General features: G+C 40.2%; 1 protein-coding gene across 1 annotated transcript in view; it reads left to right on the top strand.

The window, feature by feature from the left end:
* Positions 1 to 23,069, top strand: part of LOC106850838 (VPS10 domain-containing receptor SorCS1) — a 262,520-nt gene that overhangs the window by 91,351 nt on the left and 148,100 nt on the right. The gene's annotated exons all lie outside the window — the stretch shown is intronic.

Raw genomic sequence — 23,069 nt, 5'->3', positions numbered from 1 at the left:
GAGGCAAGACGAAAGAATAAGAAATGAAGACCAAACCCATTCCTTTTAAACTCCTTCCAAGGAGTTTAAACACTACTGAAGATGTTTTATGATCATGGACTTTGTGCCATTGCTGGGAAAAGCACTAGAGGTAGCAACAACATGAAATTTTTATTTTCTTCATGAAGAGATGAAAAAAGCTCTTTTTCCTAACTGTGTTTGTAATTTTCAGCTCCTCTTTACTTGTCTATTCTGTGAGGTGAGGGAGGCAGAACTGGAGCCTTTCTTTTCCTCCTTACTTCATGGTAGAGCTGTCTAAGTGGAAGCAATGCCATTCTGTGGAGTAGGCAAGAATATGAAGTTTTTACACAGTTCTTCCTCAAAATGAGTTTTCCTTGCTAGAGTCTTCAAGGGGGAGTCTGACTTTTTTCCTAGCCTGCCTCCAGCAGTGCCAAAATAATGACAACTCTTACCCGTGTTAAGCTTTCAATAAGAAACCTTCTACCTCTGAGATAACTTCTTTCTTGCGCTGCTGCAGCAATCAGCTTATGCCCCAAAACATGAGCTTTGATGACTTGCCATATGACATTATTATCTAGTTAAAAATGGAAGTTATCTCAATTATAGACTGTTGGCTCTTTCCAGTGAGCACATCTGTGGCTTGCAGGGACTCTGACCTCCTTTGGCTGTGAGCAGTGTGCACTGACTACAGGCATTGTGGAAATATAATTTCTCTACACTTCCCTGCCAGTGCTCAAGTGACGATGTGCTCTCTTGTTATGAGGCAGCATAAAATTTAGAGGCTAGTCACGGTGAAGGTAGTAAGAAAGAAACTCAGAGACCTCAGTAAATTTTCCTTCTAAGTGTTCCCTTTTCAAAGGTAAATGGTCTTATTCTTTGTAATCTCTCCCTGTATGTTAACAGCTTTCACAGTGCTAACTCTTTTGTAAGAAAAGCACATTACAATCCCAGTCGACTTTATCTCTGGTAAAGGAGCCAAAAAAGGAAGAAGCCAATACGCTTTTTTTATTTTTTCTTTACAACCCACCAGCTACTCAGCACACATGTATTGTAAATTCAAGATGTGGATGTTACTCAAAGAAGCGACTGTGATGTCACAAGTGTTTTAATAGCCTACGATTTATTTCCCTAAGTGCTTTATTAAGATGATGCACAACAGCATTTGGAAGCCAAATGCTGCCTTAAGAGAGACTTGGAGGAGTTATTTTCAATCTCCTGACTTTTCTTCCTCAACACAGTAATTTGTTTGATTGGAGCAAAAGGGCCCTGGATTCAGAACAGGGATTCTACTTTTTATTTAGTGTTTCTTTGTGCGTTAATCAGCCCAGTTTGTGATCTGAGTGAGCAGGAGTATGAATGAACTTACTGTGATATGAGAGAGCTGCATGATTCAGAGAACAGGATACTGGCTGGGGTTTGGAGGTTTGTGTTCTGTCACTGTATGAGTTTGTGGCTGTTTGATAGTGAAATATTTGGTTAGGCATAGTCAAGAATCAGCAAACTCATGAGAACCAGAAGTCATGTGCAAGGAATCCTTTCCTGGCAAGGTATTTCTAATGACATTCAGGAAGGTTAGCTGTAGGTGCAGTGATATAAGGCCTCTTTGCCATTAGTCTGGTGATAAATCTGGTATAATCTCCAAGTTTTGAGACAGGTGAGGTAGTGAATCAAAATGAGACCTGAGGTAGTCACAGTGGGCAAATGGATGGTTTAGTAAGTTGAGATCACTTGAAAAAAAAGTATTTTAGTTCAACAAAGTATAATAATAGGACAAAGGCTGAAGGTTGAACTTTCAGGACTATGTAATCTCTACTTACAGCGTGGAGAAAGACTGGACAATGTGTAATAGGCAACAAACTGAACTTCATGTCCCACTGTGAAAGACCAAAATGTATTGATCTGATCTGATCAATGACTCTTTAAGCTAAGGAGCCAGGAGCTGAATTTTTGAAGAAATTAGAACTTTGAAATGTTTAAGATACTGACTTGGCATGTAAAGATTTTTAAGACAGCATACAAATTTCAGTAAAACTCTTCCCAAGATGGAATTTCTGGGCAGAAATTAAAGTGAGTAACTGAAATGTCGATTTGAATTAAAGAATAGACATAAAATTAAACAGAGCAGAAACATTCTTCTAAGGTCATGGATATAGCAAATGTATAAAATTGCAACTGAACTAAGTTTGGTGTGTTTATTAGAATAGTGACTTGGGAGGTATAACAAAGGGAAGGAGATATGAATGATGGAATAAGATGGCCAAATGATTACACAGGATAGGGAAGGGATGACAAATACAGATGAGAGATGGGGGAGGAAATCTGATTTTTGGAGCAAAGAAGATTAGACATGGTTAAGGTGAGAAGGGTTGTGTGAGGACTCAGCCCTTCTGCTTGTAGAAGCTGGTATTAATTCACTGACCTGAGTCAAACAGCACCACTTTCCACAAGCTCCAGAAATTACTTCTGTCCAGTGATATTAAAGCAGCATCACCCTTCGTGCTAGGCTTCTCTCCTCACTATTGATATTACTTTAATGGCTACTATTACCACTTAGCTTTTTAGCATCATTAAAATGCAAAATAAACAGAAAAGGTGGGTGGAAATAGTGTAGCTGTAAAATCTATTCAATCTATGTCCCATTAGAAAATAATGGTCAGTATTGTAATAAGAATAAATTCATTCTTCAGGCCCTCTACTAATGTAATTATAAAAGCACTAGGCTTGGCAGTTGGCTTCTACATTCAGTTGCTATTTTTTTGTTTCAGAAGAAACATGCTGAGTCAATTGGTTTAGAAAGAAGATGTAATAGAGCTCTAAGAGTAAACAGGGCTTGTTAATTTTCAGAATTTCTGTTGAAATTGCATGAACAGAACATGTATAGAGATAGAATAGCCTCATTTATATTCATGGATTATCTCTAATGCACAGTAACTCTGAAATGATGATCAGTGCTCAACAAAAAAGGGAAAAAATGTGGTTTTTAGTTTGGTTTTGAAGAAAATGAAAGACCTAGATTTATTATGCAGAGGAGCTGCATGTTGCAATTTACCCCCAAACCAAATCCATAATCCAAGTGTGTCTCATTTAACTGAGGGAATGTGTGAGGCTATTTACTCCTGATATAATAACTATCACTCTGGCCTTTTTTATTATAAATAATTCCATCAAGTCATTAAGAATTGATCATTGGACAAGGAAGATCCAGTATCTTCACTGTGAACCTGCAGCAGGTAAAGATGACAAAAGTATAAGAACAAGGTCAAGCCATGTGTGTTACTTTTTTGATGCAGTCTTTCTGACTTCTGCCTCTACCACTTTTTAAAGCAGCAGAAGTGTTTAGTGGAGGTATTTGGTGAGTTTATCTATGAGGCTTATTTGTTGCTCTCAGAATTTATCCATCTTTTGAGCTGATTTAGTATCCAGGAGGATGGGCAGCTGAAAAGCACCAGGTTTTTGTTGGCCTCTGTCAGCTGCAGAGACCTGAATTAGTGCTTGAGAAGGAAGAGGTTTTTCTGTGCCTTTAAGCTATCCAGTTTCTTTTTCCTACGCCTCTTTCTGTTTTTGAAATCTTACTGTGTGATGAAGGCAAACTCACCCAGCTCTTTGTTATCTTCCAAATGAACTGGCCACTCAGCATGTTGGAGAGTCAAAGTGACAAAGCAGTAAATGCACAAAATTTCACTTGTGTGTAGCCTTTAGGGAAGGAGCTTCATATAGCAGCTGGAGAACAGTGTTCTTGATTGATTGCTCTTTAAGCATTGCTTTATCCTTCTATTGAATAGAGAAAGTAAAAAGGGAAACTTCAGAAAGCTCCATTCAGTAGTTAAGAAAAATTCTACCCCCTCAGTAAACTCATCCTGTTGCACATTTGTATCATGCTGCTGACTAGAGAATAGAAATATGGAAAACTAAAGTAGGGATGGTTTTGGATGATCTTCACCTCTGTATTGCTTACAGGCTAGACAGACTGTCTCTACCACTTCAGAAATATTTTTCTCTTCAGAGAAGTGGCAACAACCTTGACTCTAAAAACCCATTTGCTTGGGATGTGATGAAAAATATCAGTTACTCCTATTTAATTTGTGGGCCTAAACCTACAGTGGGGCATTTTTGGCTTCTTAGTTGAATTTTCTGAAAGAATTTGGTGACTTCTCTGCCTTCTTCTGGTTGAACATGATGTAGAGAATTGAATCTACCTTCAAGATAGAAAGAGCCACTCCAAAAGTGCCTGTAGAAGTCTTGGTCAGAAAGGAAAAAGCAGAGGAAATTTAAATTGTAATAAGCTGTGATGTCTCTGTTCTGAGAATGAAATCTGAAAGGCAGCATTAGCTTCTGTAAGGTCTGGAAGTTCACTATCTGATGGGATGAGTCAGCCTCTACTGGCTGCAAAATAGCTTTTCATTGCTGGAAAGGTGGGGAAAAGGGAATCATGCAGGTATTGCCAGCATTGTTCTCAGTGGCTGCAGATAGTGCCTTGCATGGGATTGTACCAACAACAACCTGTCCATGTGCCCTTATGCAGAAATTCCTCCTCTCCCTTAAAGATTGACCACTGACACCTGTGTTATTAACTTCGGGGCTCTGCTTTTGATGGTGAGCTTTTTCTTAGTTTGGAAAACACAAAGAGGCCATTCCTCAGTCTGGCACATAGAGAAAGTACAGGGATTGAATGCTCTGAATCTGGCTGCATAATTCCATTCGTTTTGGCACCCAGTTTATTTCTCATGGGAGCTGATGTCTTCCAGCTGCACCTAATGAGCTCAAATTCCTCCAGGAAGGGGCAGAGGATGCTGAGTGAATCAGCAACATCTCAGATGCCAGAGCCTTAATTTACATGTGTATTTGGCCTCCCCTTGACAGCGATCATGTACATGCCTTAATATCCCACTGGGCATTGTCATCCTGTCCTCCCACATAGATTTGCCCCTTCCTTTCTAAAATGTTACTTCTCTGGCCACCCTGCTTCTGACATTTTTTTGTTAGTTTCAAAAAGCTTTAAGTCTTGCTCTGAAAGCTAAATAATATATTTTCTTCTGGAACATCACAGAGCAGTCCAGAACTTTCCTGAATGCAGATGTTATAAACATTTGTCTTCTCAATCACTAAACCTCTAGTAGGCTTTTATGTAATTATATAGGGTAATTACACAGACTCTCCTGTAAACTATCATTAAGTCTGTGGAAAGGCCTGTGCAGATTTCAGTAAGCTTTGGGTCGGGCTCATTACCTATCCAAAAAGACAGATTTTTTTTGTTGTCTGATTTGTTTTGTCTTTTCTCTACCATCCATAAGAACACAAAGTTCTTTTGAATCAGTATTTGTAAAATGTCTCCTTTCTGTTTCTTTGGGCACCAAGCAGTAATGTACCACCCTTGAACACAGCCCTTGCACTGTGACTGTTCCAGATGAGTCTCCTGGAATTTGGGTGGATACAGCACACGGGTGGGCCCAGTGCAGTGGGGAAGGAAGTGTTGCTGGCACAGCAGGCAGTGACTGTCAGGTTGCTGCCCTAATTCTTGGAGGAGTTTCCACCTTCTGGGATTGGAATCCTATTCCTAAGAGGGATTTGCAGTGAGAATAGGTGCTAAAGTTAATAACAGATAAGTGAACTTGGAGGACTCTGTGAACAATCAAACTCAGTTCCTCAACAATATGAATAGGATTTTCATCCATGGAATCAGAGATGTTGAGGCAGAGGGAAATTTTAAGGAAGAATTTGTCTGAGGATCAAATTGTTGGGGGTGGATAGATTTGATCAGTGGCTAGCTAAGGCTGTTGTCCTTGTTATGTGTTCTGGGGTCACTGTGCCCTCTCTGGGAGACAAAACAGGAAAAACATTGTCAGGGATCCCACAGTAGCTGTTAGACTTTCCTGACCAAGCTTAGCTCCTGTTTCTCTGCAGCAGGGTGCCACAACCTCTCCTGCTCTGTGGTTCTGTGGAGTGGGTGCAGGTGGTTGCCCTGGTTTTAGGCACCAGCTGTGCCTCTAACAGTGCTGTACAGCTGTGGCAGAGACCTGTGGCAGATGAATCTCATCTGCTCAGATCATGAGCTGGCATTAGTCCTGCCATAAGTCCCAAGCTTGCTGCTCCTGATTTACAGAGCACACAGGACAATCTGTTCAGAACCTCTGCTATATCTAAATATCACTCTGTAATGTCTAAATGCCAAAGGAAAAAAAAACCAAAACCAAAAAACTGCCAAGAGGCTTAGATTCTTTGAAGGAACAGGGCTGGCAGCATAACTCTTCTACTGACAGAGTCCTGCAAAGATGAGGTGGTTGCACTCAAGGAGCTGAACTTACCAGCCTCTGAATTGGACAGGACTTGTCAGCACCAGCACTGAGTTAATGTGGTACAGTTAGGAAGATCCACTGCTACTGTTGCCTTTCTGCCAGTCATAGAGTAGACAAGTAATAATGTCTTAATTGAATACCAAAAGACTGTTCCATTAATTGAAATAATGGACTAGGACTGGGTTTGTCTGGAGGTAGAGAACAGAGATGCAGACCCAGTCCCCAGGCAGGGGTAGATGTGATTTACTTACAGTTTGTGTTCCAGTGCTGTCATTTGCTGCACTCTAGGCTGACTAGCTGGGATTAATTAATGATGCTTTCTTGCTAGTGCTTCCCCTAAAGTAGACTACTGCTCCATTGCCCAACCAGCACTGCAAATCAGATGATCTATTAATTGCTACAAGAATCACTTCTTGTGTGTTTTGCTTGTCTTCACTCCTGATTTTCTAAAGCAAACTTTACTTTTAGCTGCTGCTGCTTCATCTCCTGCATCTTTTTTGCTCTGTCAGCCAAAGAATTCTATCCTAGCAGGTCCCAAAGGTGTGCTTTCTTAATTCCCTGGTAAATTTTGAAATGATTCCCCAGCTGGTACCAATCACTGGGCTGAATGTAGGTGTGCTGATTAGCTGCTGTGATAACTCTGTCTAATTAGCTGAGTTGGTTTCTCCTTCTTCGAGTACCCAAAGGAGATGTTTGGTTCAAGGTTTCATTAAGGTGAGCTAGGAGTTAATTATTATGCACAAGTCCAGGGGTTGAAGACTAATCAGCCTCTGACCTAGCTCAACAGCCTTAGTGGATGGAGGCAGTAGGGGTCTCATGATTCAGGAGTGACAATACAATCACTACAGTTGTCCACTTGTCCCTCTCTGTTTCCCTGTAGAATAAGATTCCTTTACCTGCTCACCTTTGCAGAGCCCTCAGAAAATACATTTCAGCTCAATTATTTCACACTCAGACAAAAAAAGTGACAACAGGCATTTTACCTTGGCTGTCCATTTTTTTTTTTCTTTGGTTGAGCAACATAATATTTGGGAATAGTGGCTTCAGTTAAATATCTCTTTCCTTGGGAACAGAAACTCAATAAAGAACTGGGATCTAATCCACAGAAATTTCCCAAAGAACTGTAAATGTCTGGAATGTTAAAGTGGGACTCTAAATATTTCACAGTGCCAGGATTAGCCTTATTTCCACTTCCTGGCCAATAAGAACTCCCAGCACTGGTGGTTACATCTGTTCTGCAGGATTTGGTTATGTTCCCGAGTCTGGCCCTAAATCCAGTTGGTGCTCTTCCATGCTTTTCAACAGGGCTGAAGAAATTTGGTAACATATGCTCTTTTCTTTTGGTATCTGTGCATCACTGGGATGAAAAGTGTATCTGGCATATGCAAACGTAGAAAAGTTCAGAGTGATTTTATCTTTTTGGTAGCAAGGAATTCAGTGTCTAGTGTTGCCACACCAGATAAATTCAAATTCAAAGGAATTTTGGAGTGTGCAGTTTCTCCCCTGCCCTCAGGTTCCCTCTTCTACTGTCCTGCATCAGTGACCAAGCAAACAAGCCAGGCTTGGAACACCAGAGCCTTCTTTTTTGGGTACCTGTTTACAGGATTTGAGATTGTTTGTCCCACTTGGATGCCTTCCTGATGGATTTTCTGGGTGGTTTGAACTAGTTTGGATTGTAACACATTTCTTCCCAGACACAATTGCTTCTTCTCCTGCAGGTGAAAGCCCTTCCTCTGCCTCATTCTGTCAATGTCCCTTAATGGTCCTTAAGGGCCATTTGAGAGGCAGCTTTTCCTGAGCCATCTTTTCTTGTTTCCTCCATTCTCTTCAGAAGCAGCTTCTCCCATCTATCTCATCTTTTACACCATTTTGAAATGTCCTGTGTATAAAAACTGTTAGCAGCTCAGGAATTCAATAAAATCTGTAGTTTTTAAACTGTTAATAACTTCAGGATTTTCCCCATTAAGTTTTAACATGAAGTAAGATGGTAAATAAAATCAAAGGAATTTTATTTCGTTCTCTTCAACAGTTCTGTTCTACTCTCATAAATAAAACATTCCCACAAAAAGACACTTATTTTAATATATTCTCACACTGCCACCCAGGCTGAGTTCCTTGACTCTCAGCAGCCTCACAGAGTGTTGATAACTTCATGAGACCACTGCTGTGCTGTGTGTGGATGAGTCAGCTTTCCATTTTTAAAGTAGCTTTACTTTTTTCTTGCAAACACACATTTCTCATAAAAAACCTCTGGCTTACTTTCCGAGGTTTGTCACAGTCCTTCCTCAGAGCCACAGTTGTCTCCATTGCTGTGAGAATCTGTCTTGTTCAGCCACTGTTTACAATCACCTGACATAAATGGTTTTAGGTGCAAGGGCTTCCCTTGCGGGACCTCCTCTTTGCAGATTTTATTTGCTGATTGTCTGTAATGAAGTTAAAAGAGTCTTTCCAGTCTCAGCTGCACCCTATACCTGATTTTTCTTGCTTATACTTGAGATTATCTTCCCTCTTTTGAACCAGTAAATTTTGTTACACTGGAAATGTGCAGAATTTCATTTTTATTTTAATGAACTGCTGCTGAGAGAGTCCTTCCCTTTTTGAACCAAATCACTTTGTCAGCTTGATTAGTCAAATTGCTGGTGAATCTATTACTCTTCTCCACAATTATGAGTGTGGTTGCATTATTAAACATCTTTCTCTGTTCTACACACAAGCAGAGTTCAAAGGGGTGAAGAAGAGCACCACCCCACAATAATTAGCAGAAGATGGCTGAGAGAGCTCTCTTCAAATGGAGGATGCTCCTAAATTGTTTTGTATTATTTGAGAATGACTGTACCTCAGCGTTTGCCTTGCTGTGAAGGAGGATTTGCTTGAAACTAATTTCAGGATATAGGTGGTTGCTGCAGTAGCAGCCCCAGCTGTTGTTTTAATGCTTTTAATCAGAACTTTAGCTGACTCTTCTGCTGAGTGCTGTCCTCTCTTTCCAACAAAGTCTGCACCTCTCACATCTCAAAACTAAAAACATCTGCTCCTTCTGATGTTCTGCAAGGAAATTCCATTCAGGAGCTTTTCTGGAAAGTTTTGCTTTGGCAGGTTGGCATTTTCTAAAGTGAAAACATATGTGAAGCATTTCCAAGTGACCCTACAGATGACTGAATTAAATTTCAGTTTTATCTCTGAACTTTCAAACACTGTGTTTGTGTGCGGCTTTGTTTTCTGTTTTATTGTGGTTTTGGGTTTTGTTCTTTCCGTATGTTTTTGTTGTTTAGTTTTTTCCCCCCCAACCACTCTTTCTAGGCAGAAGCACAAACCTGTGAAATAATGAAGATTGTTCAGGAAGTGTGACAGCACAAATGTCAAAAATACTCTTTTGAGGCTTCTCTAATACTCCTGGAGAACTTGAGAGTTGTCAGGGGAAATTTATACCACGATGAACTTACTTAGCTGTCTGGACAAACTTACTTGGCTGTCTAGACAAACAGAATTTCTGTTTTATGAGGAATTTTGCATTTTTGAAACTAGCAAAACCCTTAGTAAAAAAGACTGTGAAACCTGTCACTAAATTGATGATGTCATTCAGCCAGCTACTAGAAAGGTTATCCTTGGACAAATCCCTGGAGGATATTTTGATTTTATTCAGGAACTGTCACCTGATGGACAACATCCTTAGGGAAAATTTATTTTCAATGAAAAAGATCTACTAGGACATATTACATTCTTGTATGGGTGCCACAGGAACAGGAGGTTACAGGCTCTGCTTTAGTGCTAACAGTGAAAGGCTCATCAGCAACGTGGAGGTACCACAAGATCTGATGTCACTGTGTTCTCTGGAGGTTCAGCTTCGAGGATTATTTCTTTATTTTAGTTTATTTCTTGGGTTTCATTTGTGATGATGCCAGCTGTCACCAGCTGCAGGGTGCATGGAATTGGGCTACTGCTGAGAGTGCCACTGGGACAGAATTACAGGTATTGGCTCTCTGCTTATTGTGCTGCTCTCCTGGAAAGCCCAAATGTCTCTGGCAGGCACAGGAACGATAACAAATCCTCACGGGATGCACACCCTATAACCCCTCTCTCGCACAGAAAACACCTCCCACTGCACTCCTGTTGCTGCAGCAATTAGAAATAAGAATTCTGACTTGTCAGGGGCTTGTCAGAGCTACCTTCCCTACTTTCTGTGGGGTGATGTGGCCCCAGATCTTGAACAGTGGGGCAGGAATATTTCAGTTTCACCTATGTGTCTGGGCTGGCTGTGGGGAGACATCAGTGAACCTTCTCTCTTGGGTGCCTGACACTTTCCTCTTTTCCTTGATATGCCTCTCTTGAAGCCAGCCTGAAAAGTGTTTGCACTTGAAGCAAGTGGAGCAAATTCTAATTTGTCTGGAATGGGCCCTCCTGTTAAATGTTAAACTGACCTTTTCAAGAGAAATTTACTTGATAGTTCTAAGTGAAGCTCTGCTTTAAGCTAAACCTGTCACTACAACATGATTAAAATCACTTAAATGTACATCAGTTGCACATATTATTAATGGAAATTGAAATCAGCCTAAATGGTAACCATAAATTTTAAAATGGGGAAGAGGATGAAAACAAAATCCCATACATGATGTGAAGGTTAAGGTGCCTTATTCACCCAAAAATTAGATGAGCTGAACAGGGAACTTTATTCTGAAGCAGTGAAAAAATCAGACTCTTTTTTTTTGTGTATTTACACTCCTCCAATTCTCATCTATTGAAAAGGGAAATTCAGTGCATTTTTGGCAGGAATTTGACCTGTGAAGACGTAGAAGGATCAGTCACACTTGTCTGGTCTTGTTTCACCTGGTGCAGGACCTTTAGGCAGCAAATGATGAGATTTGATAGGTGGTGAAGGTGTGTGTGTAGACAGTGCTGAAAGGGGGCTTGGGGCACACCTGTGATCCATCGATGTCTGCTCCCCTCTTGAAGTGCACATTTTAAATCTTGCACCTGTCCTTGCCTCCTTCCCTTCCCCACCAGCCAGAGTCACAGCTCCAGTGTTTAGCTACCGTAGCAAGTGCTACTTAAAGTGTCTGTTCTAATTGGGCACCAATAAATCAAAACTGAATTGAAGACCTTCCACTTACAGTCATTTTTCAGTGACTTTCTATCACACAGCAGGATAGGACTTGGCAACCATCTCCCAGAGAAATGTCCAGGGACTTATGAAGGTTCTTTTTGAGGGTATAATCTTTATGTAGCTGTGTGACCTTTGTCATTCCAAGTGCAAATCAAACCTTTTGTAATTAATAACTCCTTTTCTACCGGCCTTGGCTCTCACACAGGTGAAATTAGCATGGCTTTTTTCAGCTGTTTTGGGACATTGGGGGTTTATAGGGGTTTTGTGGTCAAGCGTGACATTTGGTTGGCAAAGCTGAATTTTTTTGAGCATGTTAGAAGACACACCTTTATTAAGGGCGTCATGGTGGCTGAGGATGACAGGTCTGTTATAAGAAGGTGGAAAGAATTTTCAGGTACGTGGCTGAGTTCCTGTTGGTAGCATTATTTTAATGACTAGATTGTATAATTAATGTCTTTATACACCCACATCTTTGGAAGGACCTTCCTTATAATTTTAATTCCAAGTAAATTAAAAACAGGTTGTGGGGAAAATAAGTCTTCCGGTCAATTTTTTTTTTTGTTAGATTGTTGGTTAGGAATGTAGGTTGTGAGTAGTGGATGAATATATCCCAGCAGTAAAGATTTTAATGTCAGGGACTCTTACAAAAATGTTTCAATCTGCAGTCCGTATATTCTCACAGGCAGAAAATTTGTTTAAAATTAGATGCTGTTGCAATGCAGGGCAAAATAGTAACCTGATCTTGTGCAAGATGTTTCTTATACGGAATTTACAGCCAAGCTTTAACTTACTTTTATCCTTTAACTTACTTTTATCTTTTACCACTAACATAAAAGCAAATCCCATTTCATCTGTAGCTGGTGCTGACTTAAAGATGACTTTCAAAATCAAAGAACCCGAAGAGCTGAGCTCATTTCTAGGCTGTCAGCCTGCAATTCCTCCCTGCCCAGATGCCAGTGTATCAGTTTGCTAATAGACTGTTTGAACACCTCACCTTGACCACAGCTTGCTCTGCTCTTAACACACAGCACAAGCTCCTGAGCATTTTTTCTGCAGAGTGATAGGGAGCGTGCATTCTCTGCAGGCCTGGAAAACAGTATTAATCTTCTGCTGTGTACTTTCATTTCATTTCCTGTAAAAATCCATCTTCTGCTACTGGAGTTGACCTAAGGTTAGATGTCAGAGGAACAAATTACTGTCACTTGCTCGATACCCCAAGAGGAGCTATAAATAGCAAGCTTTATAACCCCACTGATCCTTGAGATACATAGTGATAAATATGCTTCCACCAACCGAGAGGAGAAAAATAAAGAAAGCTGCGTGGCTCTGGGTGGTGTCTATTATTTGCAGTGACACAAATGGTAGAGCTGCATCACTCAAATTGCTTTAAAAAGAGAAACAGTAACACTCATTGTGTTTGTCTGCTTAAAAGCATTAATTAGTGATTCTTGGGTAGAGTAGTCCAGTAGCACAGCTTTTACATCCAGCAACAACAAATTCTTTCTTACTGTGGTGTGTTAAGAGTCGAGCTAACAGCTTACTGTGTTCATTGCTTGGACTCAGAGAAAAAAGTGAAAACCTTTCTAGCAGAACAATTTTCTTCTGGGAAATGCAGAATTATTCAGATTAATCTTCTGCAATATTTTAAAAATGAAATTTTGACAGAAAATATAGGAATAATCTGAAACTGAGAGTGTTTCACTTTGATTTTTCTCCCTGCTTCACTGGAGCTTTTTTTTTCCTGTAGGGTGACAGCCAGACTCTGTTATAAAATATTCAATTGAAGGGATAATGATAACACTGGTAAAAGTGAAATGAAGCACTCTGAATTACTATTTTTTAAATTTAATCTCTTTCCTTTCTGGATTCTTACTCCATCCGGATTTTAGGAATAATGATATTTTAAGGCAAGGCAAAAAAAAAAAAAATTAGCATAGCCTAAGGGACGAGAATTGCATCTTCCAACTAACTTTAGTATGAATTAATGCATGAAGCACATTTTTAGCTGGTTTTAGAATGCTACTGGTCCTTGGGAGTTACTCCATTATAACAACTAAGGAGCTCGGACAGTGATTTTGACAAAAATGTCTTGGGCTGTCTGGATCTTTTAAGCTTTCTAGCTGTTGATTTGCACTGGCAGGACGGAATGAAGATTGCATATTGTGTTGCAAATGCTTGGATGGTGCTAGCCAGAAAAATCTTTTCTCTGGCTTTTAGCACATACCCTGCAGAAGACCTGCAATGCATTTATGGCACAGTAAAACTGCTCCTCACTCTTAATTGGAGGTGGGCTAAAGTGCCTTTCTGAGTGTATAATGTGGCTGTGGATGCTAAGGCAGCTCTGCTGAACAAGTGTATCAAACTTTCTAACTGAGCCCAGCCCGCTGTGAGGATGTTTTTAGCCAAGCTGCAATGACCTCAGTGTTATGATGGGCTGGGGAGTGTAGGACATGTATGGTTGTCTCATCTCCCTGATTAATGGAAAAGCTTCCTGTTGCTCTGCCCTCAAGCTACAAAATCCATTAACCACCCCTTGGGGTGCCTGAAATTTATTCTGGCCATTACCATCAATTAGAAAGTTAATAGCGTGATGATTGCTGGGCTCCAGTCCTAGCTATTTGTGTGATTTACACCGGGCTGGGGTGAAAATGGGAAGAATCAACACTCAAGGAACCACTTTATGAGCAAGAATTTGGCATTAAGGGTGTGCTGATGTCAGTATGCCCCTGTAAACATATGGCTAGAAGAATCATAAGTCATTCTCAATCCTAATTTAAAAGGCAGCTTTTGATTTAAACGTATGGAAGAATGACTTTAATATCCATCAGAGCTAAGCTGAGATTTGTTTTGTTGATGACCATGAGCCTTAAGTGAGGCTGGGCCTGTGGGAATGGCTGCATTCTGAGTTGCAGTGTTGCAGAGTGTTCCTCACCCTGATGAAGGAGGGGCAGCAATTTGCATCCTACCCTGTTTGATCTGACAAATGAGTCAGGTGACAAGGACATCTTCCAGAATGGTGCTCTTCCACTTATGTATCACTGATCCCCCAAAATTCCCTTAAGGTAACAAGGAAAAAGCCTATTTTTAGTAAACTTTCATTCTTTTCTTTGGGATCTCTTACTGAAAATAATGTCGTGATGGCAAATGGAAAGTATTGAAAACCACTGCTATGGACTTGGGGACAGGGAAATTGCTTGAACCATACACACCATCAGATGAGCGAGTGTCAATAACCTGTCAGCTTTTGGGAGGTGTTTGGTATTATATTTTTAGTATATATTAATTAGCCACCAAAAATTAGTGGAGGTACTGGTCCTTCCCACATGCATCCAGATGCTGTGGCACAAAATGACTCATGGAAAGAGCAGGATAGATGGCACTGATGTTTCAGCCAGAGCATCACTTGAGCCAGCCTCTGGAGCCTTTAAAGCACTGAGAAGGTCTCGTGGAGGTCTTGCTTTGATGGCTGTTCCTTTGTTTCTCACTGCTGGCTGGATTAGAACAGCTAAAGGGGTTGTGGTTGCCAACCTCCCTGCACTGCTCTTGTCTTCAGCTGCTGCACTCAGTGAGGGGCTGGAGATGAGCCTTTGAGGCCACAGGGAGGTGAGAAGCTGAAAGAGAATTTGAGGGGGGAAACTTCTGGAAAGTCACCCTCTCTGCTGCTCAGGCAAAGGACAGGGCACACCCAGTTCCTTCTCTTTACTCAGTGGCAAACACCAGCCTTGCTGGGAGTCTGGTAACCAACTGGTTACCAAAATAGGTGGTAACTCCACAGTTATTTCTCCAAAGCCCTCTGTTCTTGACATCTAACCCCTTTCCCAAAGCTAATCCTGCAAGTGGTCATTTAGCACAGCAGAGATTCCAGAATGTAGCTGACCCCCCAAAATGGGGTTGCCCATAGCAAATAGTGACTTTACAGTCCACTCCTGCAAAACAATGCCTTGGAAACACTTTCAGAACAGAGTCCAGTCAAATCTCAGGGCATTGTTTTTCACACAAAAGCTCAGTAATTGTACACTTGAAATAAAAATCTTCATGTCTTTCATTCTGACAGCAAAGATCCTTCTGATTTCCTGGAAGCAGTTGCTACCAAGCAAGGGCAAATTGATCATTGAAGCTAACCAGTTCCATGTTTATGATGGGCATCTACACAGTAATAAGTTGGGATTTATATGAGAGTTTGATCAAGATCTGATCTCTGATCAGTAGGCAGAGGAGTGGGGAATCTGAATATGGATTTTATCAGCTGCCAGAATCTTCTGTTCTCAGCCTGCTGACATGAGAAACCATCACACTGTGCAGTTAAAGGGGATTTACCAATCTAACAGACATCTAAAATTAGAGAAGCTGTAAAAGGGAGGAAGGGAAAAGTGCATCATCCCCATCTAATCCAAATTTGATCTTTTTTCAGGTTAAAATATTTGATGTTTCTCCTTTCTTTGGGTATCCAACCTTTATGCAGCAATGTCTCTGAAGCCTGAAGATAAAAACCCTTCTCCACAATACAGTGGAATGTTACTTCTGCTATAAAAGGCAGTGGCATCAGAAACTGACATTAAAAAAGTTATTTAATGATATCTTACAAGCAGTTAAAAAGTCATTTAATGATGTCTTACAAGCATAGAATGTCTCTGTATTTTTTCACATAAAAGTTTGTTCTGAATATGCTGTTCCATGGCTAGTTTGGTAAGATAGGAGGATCTAAGGAATTACACAATGGAATAAAAACCAGATACATCTACATTGGTATTTTAGCTTTACCTCATTATAATTTTGATTCTGTACTATTGATTATCTGTGCCACAAACTGTTTCCTCCCTCGGTTTTATTTTCCCGGGAATTTACCAGGTGTCTCCAAGAAGAAGCTGAGTGAGCAACACGGATTAGTTTGTTCTAAGGGTTGTTCAGCATGGCTTGTACAGGTGTGATTGATCTCTGAGATGAATGCCATGCTTTAGCAGAATAGATACCGGGCAGTCTTTAGCAGTTCAGAGAGACAAGGTTTGCATCACAGCAAGGGCAGTGCAGATCAATTCCGGGGGATCATTCTGGTCTCAGGACAAGAGTACTTAAGCCCATTCAGCACCATTGGCCAAGCTTTCAGGTGATAAAAAACCACTTACAAGACTTAGAACCTCATACTTGGGCAATTGCAGAGACTTTACTTCAACTTGCAGTCCTGCCAGCCGGGTGGTGTGGTTTAACCAGCTGGCAGCAAGGCACCACCCGGCTGATCTCTCACTCACCCCCCGCCCCAGTAGGATAGGGAGGAGAATCAGAAATAAACCCCCCAAACTCATCCCTTGAGACAACAAAAGTTATTGAAACAAAGTAAAATATAACAATTAACGGGAGCAAGGGGAGGGAGAGAGAGAGAGGTAAACCCCAAGCAAAACAAGTGATGCACAATACCATTGATCACCCCTGCTAACAGACACCAAATTGTTCCCAAACTGTGACCAGCCTCTCTTCCAGGTAACTGCCCCAGTTTATATAAACCTGGCATGATGGTTAAAATATCCCTTTGGCCAGTTTGGGCCAGCTGTGCCTCCTCCCAGCTTTTTGTGCATTTTCTTACTGACACTAAGCAGTCTTTGACTGAGCACAGGCCCCACTCAGCAACAACCGAAACGTTTGTGTGTTACCAACATCGTTCTCATGCTGGATCCAAAATAGAACACGGAGCTGCTGCTAAGGAGAAATGAACTCTGTCCCAGCCAGAGCCAAGATAATGCTTCTGATTTGTGTGCTCTCCTGCTTATTAGGAGAATTCTTCTTTTGCCTGTCCTTGCATTTAACAGCCATAAGTCTTGCTGCTGCCTAATGCTGTGCAGTATGGTGTGAGTGGATTTGCTCTTCTGTCTTGTCCAACTGGGAACTCTTGCATGTTCATCATAATTGACCATTTCCTTCACCTTTCATCTGACACAGATAGGAGTAAGAAATAACCTCACCCTGATTTCACAATTCCCTTTCATCCCATACAACCTGTCTTGTCTCCTGTTGGAATATTTTTCCACTGTCATCATCCCAAGTGTTCTGAAGCCATTCACCAAGTTCTTGTTAACCTTGACAGAGGAACAATTATTCTCTGCTTCCATGGGTTGGAACCTGAGTTACTGGCTCTCTACTGAAACAGCATGGAAGGCAAATTATGCAGATTTATTTTTCTTGAACCGTTACTTGGAGGAGAGACAAGCAGGTCATCTACAGCTGGCATCTCATGGCCCTCTCACTCCCCTATTTTCTTTCTTTCTGAATTGGATAATATTTTGAAAAATTATCCAATGCAATATTTAGAATGGGGATTGGATGATAAAATATGAGCTGCTTTTCTTGCTTGTCACATCTTTAAATTATTTATAGCAATAATTAGCTGAACTATATTAAGCCAAAAATAACAAGAAATTTGAGTGTGTAGGTTTCTGTTCATGTAGATTACTCCAAATAAAAGTTGATTGAAAATGAAAAGAAGAAAATTGAATTACTTTAACTGATTATGCAGAGAAATGTCAATTTAATAGTTTCCTATTGTTTCCTTCTAATTTTTTACTCCCTCTTCAAGTCTTTTTGGTGACTTCTAGAGGGGGAAAGCTTTATTTTATGATGAGAAAATTCTTCCCATGAGGGGAAAAAATACATTTCATTAAACTCACAGAAGTTTATTACTTAATTTCTAGTAAAATCTACAATCACAACTCAGACTGGAAGAAAATTTCAAAATGGAGGTTTAAATCTGTTCTAAAATGCCTGTTTAAACTGTTTTTAATTTTGTACTTCACGCTTTTTCCATTATTAGCAAGACTTTTTCCAATCCTTATTTACACTCACAAAACCCCAGAAATTTTAAAACTGTCAGGATGGACTGGGGAGATGGTGGAGCCTGAGGGGACTTGAGTTTGGCTCTGTCACAGACTTCCTTCAAATGTAGGATTAGTTATCTAGTCTTTCCCTCTGTTTCCCCACCTAGAGAGTGGGAACAGCACTATTTGCCAGCCTGCTGGGGGCCTCATGAGAAAAAAGTAATCAGAAATGTGTTCACTTAGGGAGTGAGGCATGTGGGTTCCTTGAGTTTTGAAATACCCTATTTTTCTTTATGTTGGAGATGTGTAAAAATTAAATTTCAACCTGCCTGGATAAATTGGATGCGTTTTAATGTTGTGACATGTGCAGTGCTGTTACAGATATTTAAAGAAATGCTCACCAATTGTTTGGCTTGGCACTGCTGTCAGATCATTGCCCTCTTGAACCAAAGTCATACAATACTTTTATGAAGCTCTTTTCTGCATGGAAATTCTGTCCAAGGACACAGGACTTACTGTGTTTGCATCTTGCAATTACTCTTCCAGGTGGAATTGTAAAACTCTGTTCAAAATGTGTCAGTCTCCATGAGCTAAGCAAACAGATCTCATTAGAAATGTGAAAAGCCTTGGGGAATTATTTATACAAGGAATTAAGAAGACACACAGTGATGAGAAGTGTGCCGGTGAAGCAAGGTAATTTGCAAAACAAGAGTTAGCTTTCTGTGAAAATAAAGAATGAGATTTAAAAAAACCCAAAAAGTTTCACCCTGAGAAACTGAGATCAGTCATTATTACTTTTTGGAAAAAATACCAGGGTTGCACATGAAGGAGTTAAATGAAAAGAGGCATTAGACCAGAAGTGATATCTATTAATCCCTTGTGAAAGGCTTAACAGGAGGAACATGAGAACATAAATGGCTAGCTCTTGAAGAAGACTTTGACATTACTAGCTTTTGTGAAACATGGTGGTGTGGCAAAAATCAATGGGAAACTTTACTACCTGGCTATGAAACCAAAGTAAAGAGTTTCAATTTAAGGGATGAAGGAATAGCACCTCAAAGTATCCCCAGAAAAAATGAGTGCAAAAGTCAACAACTCTACAGCAGAGATTACAAAACAGGCTTAAAGTACTGCAAACAGGAATACAAATTTGCTCCAGAATTACCAGCTCTAGTATTTTTTTGCATTCAGACATGAAAGATCATTTTAAATGTCTATTCCTTTATTCAGAAAGCCCTTCATTTGAAAGCCTTTTATAAGTGCAGCCTGTGGCTCTGCAGTTCTGCCTTCTGCAATCTGCTTTCTTTCCAAAAATCTGCTCTTGTAGAGATTAATATGATAGCAACTGGCAAATCTTGTGCTCACCTGGCCATTCCCTTTGGAGGCAAACCAGGTGGCAAACTCAGTTACGTGCAAGGTTGGAACACAAGATCTAATAGTCATTGCTTAACTTAAAAGTGCCTGGCTGGTGCCAGGGGTAAATTCCTGTGCAGAAGGAGAAAAAGGCCAGAGCCCATCCCTCACAGTGCTCCTGCTCAGGCCAGGCTGCCCTCTCTGCTCACACACCTCGTTCCAGGTACTTCAGGTCCTGCTGCCCTGGGCTGGCTGCCACTTGTACCTCGGTTAGAGCAGCGAATTAAACTGTGGAGGAAAGAGGGGGATAAGGACATGAAGTGCAGTGTTCTCATGGTGGACCTGGGGGGAGAAGTCAAGTTACTGTGTGAAAACCAGGTATAACTGGTGGGAAAAGAAAAAAAAGTAAATGGTGCCAATTAAAGTGATTGCTTCTTAATGATATGTGTTATAACAAGTAACTTTATCTGTTAGCATGGGAAGAAGGCTGTACTCAATAAGCAGGAGACATGAGACAACATAAAGTCTGCAAGTAAGGGTTTTCTTTTTTTTTTCATGGAGTATTCCAGAAAGATCTTGATGCAAAAAAAAAGAAAAAAAAAGCCCTCCTGACCAAATGATCAACTGTTTGATTCTTCAAGTTTTCAGCATCTTATGTGAAATAACTACAGGAAACCTTAAATTTGTAACAAAGGAGAAAACAGCAACTTGCTCGGGAATTTATTTAATCTATATATTCAAACTGACAGTACTCTGATTGTCAGTCTGTGCTTCTTGAGAAAGAAGAAAATTTCCATAGGGTTCATGTTGCTGGTTGATTCAGAATGCCTGTTATAATTGTGAAATATTGGTAGGAATGGATTGAGATATATTCATGACAGTAGGTGGACTAATGGAATTCAGTGACTTTATTTAAAATGTGCAGGAGTTTATTATAATACTGTAATAGAAATGTCATTTACCCTGACGGGAGGAGAGGGAAAAGCCCTGTCAATGAATAATAATGAAGTTATTTAAATGTCAGCTTTCTTGCAAATAGTTTGCAAAACAGAAATTATTCTACATGTTTCTAGTTTTGCTTTAATATATTACTGGGAAAGCCAGAGCTTCAATCTCACAATTTTGTTACATTTTTATACTGTGAAATGAGCTAGTAATCATGAAAATGTTTATCTTCTTGCATTGTCCTCTACTTTACTGAAAAAATAGGGAGTCAGATTTTAAAGAGCTACTGGTAAAATTCAGGATTTAATGATAGCAATTACAACTAGTATGATGGGACAGGTGTGAAGTTCAGAATTGAGTCTAAATACTTTTATTTTCTAGATATTATTCATCTACTGTCATCTGCATTTCACAGTGACATCCACAATGTACCACTCACATGCCCCTTCTCCCCCCAGACAATTTGAGACACCATTGCAATACGTGTCTACACAAGACACAATAAAATAGGGCTTACTGTTCACTCATTTACATACAGTTATTCCAATAGCTGTAGCTATTTAGAAGGCATAGTTTATTTTTGTTTCCAGCTCTACAGGTCCTGGGTGTAATCCTCTACGATGATTTCTCCAGGTATTTGCTTGCTCATGTTATAGAGATGGACTAAAACTGATTTCTCTCTGCAGAACTTCAGAGGAGCAGTCTTCCACACAAAACGTGGAGATGTTTCTTGCTACATATCCTTTCCTCTTTAGATAACTGGGATTGAATGTGTTGATCCTGCTCTGTCATTAGTGCCTACACCCTGCTGAGGTGCATCTGTCTTTTGCAGCTCTTCCAGGTTAGGCTGGCTTCCAGGGCTATCCAATGGCTGATGTGTTTTTATGGGTTAGGAGTCTCATGCTGCTTTATACACCCATTTAATAAGACAAACAAAGCTCGTTAACTAGGCTGCTAATCAGTACCTGCTTGTATACATATGCATGCATATATCTATATAATAGAAATGAGAAGAATGCAGGTTGGTTATATGTTTGGGTTAGATCCCAACAGACTTCCCAGGTATGCAGTATTTCCTTTGATATAATTATTTTTTCCCCACTGCTCTGCAAATGTATATATTCCTATTTCTTTGTGTTAAAACACTTATAGATGGCTATCTGCTGTGTGTGTATATATATATATCTATATCCGTTGTGTATATAATATTCCTTCCCATCCCCTCTATTGGAATTAAGGGTAATTGTAAAGTGGTACAAAAGAAAAAACTGACAAATAGGAAGGTGGAAGGACTGGCTATTGTCAGTTTAGAACACAATAATGAGAGTAAGATATAGTAGCTCCTTCGATTGCTTGTGAATTTGTTCATCTGAAAGAAAAAAATGATGTTTTTCTAAGCTTTTAAATCTTTCGGTTTCTTTTATGGATGTTGACAGAAGCACACACTTCCATCTGTGTAGAGTGTTACCTGTAAATAAAGCTGTGAATGCAAAACAATTGCCTGGAGATTTGAAGTAAGAAGTGGCTGGCAATTCTGAGATTGCCATTTGCAATAGGCTGTTGACATAAGTTTGCCTGTGTTGTGGCAGGGGTACTGGCTGCCTTTCTTGAACAATTTGAAAGCAAGTTTTATGTCTGAGATTTTCTTTGCTCCTATCCCCTTTTGAAGAATCTCGTTTTGAATTTGTTGTCACTGGTATAATAAAAAGCAACATTATTTCGTTAATACATTTTTCCTTACTCAGCAGGTCAGATTTAGTCCTTGCTGTTTGCATTTCTTTGTCAGTTCAAACTTCACAAAGGGTAGCTTTTGGGGTTTAGGCAGAGAGCAGCAGAAATACTCATTTCTGGTAAGACTGGGTGGTGAGGTGGGGCAAGCTGAAGTCCTTGACCAGACTGTGTTCAGCATCCTGCTGTGGATCCCCTCACCTGGATGCTGGAGCATCTCTGAAATATTCAGTAACAGAAGCAACCAGAACAGTATCCTACTCCTCAGTCCTCTGAGGAGGTAGCTCAGTTAGTTTACATGTGCTCCTGAGAGAGATGACCTTATAAAGGGAAAGATCAGTCAGCAGCTGAGAATTTGGCATTAATGTTCTAAACACCAAAGGTCATACATGCACACAGGAGGGTGTGTGTTTATTGGAGGGAAGGAGAAATCTGTGGACATAAATCATAGACCAATTGTTATATGAGCAGGCAGATACGTGCAAAGGCTTCTATAAAGTTCCTAAATAGAAAGACTCAACTTTAATGCAGATTCACGTTTTAGTGCAATTCATCTTTCATGGATAAAACCCTAAGCTGCTACTTTCTTGTTTTATTCATGTACTGATTGCAAAATTTGAAATCCCAGAAGCTTTAATATGAATGTAGGTATGGTACTTGATTCAGAAACGTTCCACCTACCATATTCCAGCCAAATGCCTTTGTGAATTTAGCCACTATTGCCCTGATAGGAGAGAATCTGAAAATAATGAGTGCCAAGGTTTTACTTCAGAATGTTTGGTTTGGAGTGCTTAGCACAAGGGAAAATTCATGTTACTGCTTGCAAGTGAAGTTCTATATAAGCCCATT

This window comes from Sturnus vulgaris, chromosome 8 (assembly GCF_052056855.1).
Source record: "Sturnus vulgaris isolate bStuVul1 chromosome 8, bStuVul1.hap1, whole genome shotgun sequence".
Classification (NCBI taxonomy): Eukaryota; Metazoa; Chordata; class Aves; order Passeriformes; family Sturnidae; genus Sturnus; species Sturnus vulgaris.
This window is presented reverse-complemented; position numbering and strand designations above follow the sequence as displayed.